The sequence below is a fragment of the Camelus dromedarius genome, chromosome 33, assembly GCF_036321535.1.
Source record: "Camelus dromedarius isolate mCamDro1 chromosome 33, mCamDro1.pat, whole genome shotgun sequence".
Lineage (NCBI taxonomy): Eukaryota > Metazoa > Chordata > Mammalia > Artiodactyla > Camelidae > Camelus > Camelus dromedarius.
In genome coordinates this window covers 5,466,544-5,471,393 of record NC_087468.1, presented here as the reverse complement: position 1 = coordinate 5,471,393, position 4,850 = coordinate 5,466,544, and the positions used below count along the sequence as shown (strand labels likewise).

The following is a 4,850-nucleotide window of genomic DNA, read 5'->3' as shown; positions in this document are numbered from 1 at the left end:
GTGTTCTCTAAATGGGGCGCTGCCATTGGCAAGGCTCTGAACATCCAGCACCACAGGCACCATTAGCATCAAGAAGAAAACAGTTCTCTACGCTCAGCGCTTGCAGGGCTCTGGGCACGGTGATCTGGAGACAGAGCCAACACAGTCTGCCAACCATATGGCCTACTTTCCACTTCTTTTCTTACGGCAAACACGCATGGCCTTCACCTGTCATCCTGTAAGCGACCCTGTTGTAAAACTTAAGGCTAAAAAGAAATAAGAAGTGCTTTATTTATCTATTTGTTATTTACGATAATAATAATAATCAAAGGTGGGTGGGAAGTAACAATCATTAGTGAGAAGTGACCTTGTGCCAGACACTCTGTCAATGCTTCATGTGGGTCACATCGCTTCAACTTCACGTGACGTCTGCGATCGAGACAGATTACTATTGTGCTTATTTTAGAGACGAGGAAGCCTGAAGCTGGAAGGAACCTGTGGCTCACCCCGGGCACAAGACAGCAGAGCCACTCGCCCAGGGCCGCACATGCAGACCACTCACCCTCCGCCTTCTTGGCAGAGACACAGCTGCAGAGACACGTCAGATGCACAGACAGCATAGCGCCAGGCACCTCCCGGGCCTCAGTCCCCACAGCCCCACGAGGTAAGTCCTGCTTTTGTTGCTGTCATCCTTGTCGGTGTTGGTGTTACTCCCCCTTACTGAGCAGGGGACACAGGGACGCAGAGAAGCTGCTAGGAGACCAAGGGCACACGGCTCCCAAGCGGCCGCGCTGACTCCGGAGTGCACTCTTCATTACCAAGTGCACGCCTCCCAAGACTGGTTTCTTCACTTCCTCCTGAAACTTCCCTGCGCTTTCCAGGCAACTGCAAAATGCAACTACCTTTTCCTGTGCTGTGAATGGCATGGTCGTCTACAATTAGATTTTCTCAAAATAAAACTGGAAATCAGAAAATAAAGACCTGGATTCTGACTTAGGGCAAAGTAGTTATAGTTAGTGTATGTGACCTTGATATAGTCTTTCAATGTATCGTGGGCTTGATTTCCTTGGCGTCTGTGCCCTTCTCCTGAGTGCATGAGCATCTGACCGGCTGTGGAGCATCTACTGTTATGTCTAAAGCCAAGCCCTGATTTCCCAGTTCCCCCTGAGCTCTGTTTCCCGTACTTGGAGACTGAGCTGACAGTGTGCTTCTGAATACATAAAGCTTTAATTCCACCAAGGAAAGTCCTAGTAGATACACACAAATCACCTTCCCTGGGAATTAGTTTCCGCATCTCTGTAATAAAAGGGAAGGGAACAAACTGTTCCTTCCACAGACTGTGGGTGGACCCACTGGCGCAGTGAGTAGACATCTTTAATTCGTCTTCTAAAAGCTGGTTCACTGAGAGGTTCAGGATAATTCCCCAAGAACGAGTACAAACAGCAAGAGGTAATTACCATGGGGTGGGGGGCTTATGTTTAAAAAAAAAAGAATCTCAGAAAAGAAAGAATGGGAGTGTGTCAGGGACAATGAGGGTATAAAGGTGCACTCTCCTCTGAGGAAGAAAACCTCTCTGGAGAAGAGCTGCCCTCCAAGAGGGACTTAAAGACACTCTCTGTAAAGTGCTGCCATTTTTTAATGAAGAGGATTCAAAAGTCATCCATGGTGATTAATTCTTTCAAAAGCATGTTTTGATCATAAAACCACCCCTGGAGTGAAATGAATGTTTGTATTTTCAAAAGCAGTCCAAGAAAATAACCAAACTATAGAAAAATAGGGGATTGGCTGAGCAAATGTCTACTTCCACACAGAGGAATGTTGCACAATCGTTCAAAAGAATATCCTGGAAACATTTATTCAGTGGAAAGGTGTCAATTATGTATTTTGGATTTAAAAAGAATGTTCCAAAACAACAACCCAGTGACGGCACCATTTTTTAGTTCTTATTTTTCACTGAAGTGTAACCTCGATTTACGTCGTTGTTTTCCGGTGCACAGCAGAATGGTTCAGTTACGCGTGTGTCTCTGTGCGCACGCCTCCGTGACGCCGGCTGCTTCTGGATGCTCGGCTTCTTATTGTCTTATCATTTTCCATAATGAACATGTTCTTAATCCTATAACGAAAGCAAATATACTTTTTAACTAACCTGAGAGGGCAGACCCTGCATGCAGTCAACAAGACATGATGTATCTCAACTGGCAGAATTGCTTAGACCGAGGATTGCACATCAGACCTTTCCCAGGGGAAGATGTTCTGAGCCACAGACCGCTACTGCTAAGCTGTCAGTAAGTAACCCTGACTTGGTAGTCTTGGTGTGATCCGCCCGGGGATGCCCGCACTGCGTGGGAGCAGGTGTTCATCCAGCCGGATGGTCTTACACTGACTACAGCTATGTTCGCACCACAGCAGATCTGGGAGTAAAGAACTGGTAAGTTATGAGCTTGTCAGAAGGTAAAACACAACTTGAACCCACCCATGAAATTTAAGCCCGTCACTGGCAAGATCGGATTTACGGATTTACATCGTTTCTCTCCCCGATCCATCTTAAAAAAGGAGAAAGTGCGTCAAACAGATCAAGATGAGTAAGTCTGGGAAACACATCTATTAGATGCTTCATTCTGTCAGTGGGGGAAGTGGTAAAAACCAGAAAAATGAAAGAAGCCAAGGCAGAAACCCCAAAACTAAGACATGTCCTTAAAGAGCTTTGAATCCTTTAGAATAAGCTCCCAGAGGGGGAAAAATGTGGACCTGGAAAAATCACATCTATCCTTTTAAAAAATTATTTTTCCAAAATACCCTCGAATTTTCTAAATGAAAGAGAGTAAGTAAGTTCCATCATTTACTAAAGCTGTACCTGCACTGAAACGAAGCATTGCATATGATTTACTGATGGTCAGGTCGGTTGTGATGCATGAAGCTGGGGTGCATTAACAGGAGTCCAAGTAGTTGGTATCCCCGGAGTTGGGCCACACGGCAGGACTGAGTGACGTCCTGCATTCAGAGCGTACGTTGCAGGGCAGCTTCCTCCCCTGTGCCCATCTCACATGATCCTCAGAAATCCTCGGTGGAGCTCGCAGAGCAGCTGTGATTGTTCCCATCCCCACGTTCCAGGTAGGGATGCTGAAGCTAACCAGTTATTCACAACCTGAAGCTACTTAAAAATGAGACTGCTGACCCCAAATGATGATGTTTAACTCTCAAAAACACAGAAATGCCAGCTTAGTAAATCATTGCACCATTTTCCACTCTGGAGGATGAAAAAAAATTCTTAAGACTTTTAAAACTTTAGTTCTAGAATATGTCTTCTTTTTCCAAATAGCCACCTCTTTCTAGATGGCAGTTTCTTCATTTTTCAAATTGAGGTGAAATGCACAGAACATTATACATATTAAAGCGAACAATTCAGGGCATTTAGAATATATACAAGGTTGAGACACCACCACCTCCAGTTCCAAAATACTTTCATCACCCAGCATAAAACCCAGTTCTCCCCTCCCCTGGCAACCAACAATCTGTGTCATCTCTTTAGACTGAATGACAGCACACATCGCATAAAGGAAGCATGCGCTACGTGACCTTTTGCGTCTGGCTTCTTTCAAGTAGCCTTGTGTTTCTGCGGCTCACCACTCTGCACTTTGTGCCAGGACCCCTTTCCTTGTCATGGTTGAATAAAGTCAACTTGGCAGGTGAGGAGTTGTTTTTATCCTGCCACGTTCTAGGTCTTTCTCCTTTGTCTTTAGCATTTGGCATTTTTACTATGGTGTGTCTGTGTTTGGATTTGGATTCATCCTAATCAGAGTGCGTTGAGACTCTTGATATGTGGGTTCATGGTTTTCATCAAATCTGGGGCATTTTCAGCCATTGATTCTCCAAGTGTTTTCCACTTCTTTCTCTCCTTTCCCGGCACTCACACTGTGCCGCGCTGGTGTGTTTCATGGCGTGCCGCGTTTCTGAGGCTGTCTCCACCTTCTTCCTTCTCTGCCTCTGCTTTTCAGATTACACGATTTCTGTGAAATCAATGTGGCAGCTGTTTGCTGAGACCCTCTAGTAAATTTTTTCATTGCAGGTTCAATTTCCGACTCCAGAGTTTCCATTTTGTTCTTTTTTATAATTTCTCTCCATTTAGGAATATTCACTATTGGATGAGACTTTGTCATCATACTTTCCTTGAGCTCTTTTCAGCATGATTTCACTTAGTTCTTTGAAGATATTTATAACAGCTGCTTTCATGTCTTTGTCTTTTAAACTCAACACCTGAGATTTCAGTCCGTTTCTATTGCCTGATGTTATTTCTGTGTGTTGGTCATACTTCCCTGCTTCTTTGCAAGTCTCATTTTTTTTTAATCTGGACATTTTAAGTAATATTTTGCAGCGGTTCCCGCTGAGCGTCCTCTCCAGGGGTGTGTTGCTGCTGCCGTTTGCTTGTTTATTTGCTCAGGGACTGGCTGGACTATTTTAGTAAAGTCTGTCTCCCCCAAAGTGAAAGCCTCCGCTCTCCCTCCTCCCAGGGCCCAGCCTCGCGCATGCGTGCGGTCCACCTGTGAAGACAGTGGTCAGGGAGGCCCTCCTGAACGATCGTTTTCCTTAATTACAGTCAGCTGTTAGCATCCACCAACCTCCAGATGAGTGCTCTGTTGTTTTCCACGATACTCCAGGGCATACCTTGTTGTCCTAATCTGATCCTATTAAATCCAGGTCCCTTTGAAGGGACGGTTTTTCGAGGCTACTCTTTGAGGTTTACTCTGACCCCAGAAGGGCCCTTCTGAGCGTTTTTTCCCCCAGTTGTCTCTGGTAAAGCAGCTGGCCTATACCATTTGGCTTGTTTTGTTGCTCTCAAGAGCTGCCAGTCGCCTTTGAATTGCCTACAACCA

General features: G+C 45.2%; 1 long non-coding RNA gene across 1 annotated transcript; it reads right to left on the bottom strand.

The window, feature by feature from the left end:
- Positions 1 to 1,808: 1,808 nt before the first annotated feature.
- Positions 1,809 to 3,109, bottom strand: LOC116149511 (uncharacterized). The gene is made up of 2 exons (XR_010378871.1): positions 2,834 to 3,109; positions 1,809 to 2,092 (listed from the first exon to the last, which is right to left on the bottom strand). It is a non-coding gene; the product is annotated as an uncharacterized LOC116149511 (long non-coding RNA).
- Positions 3,110 to 4,850: the final 1,741 nt, after the last annotated feature.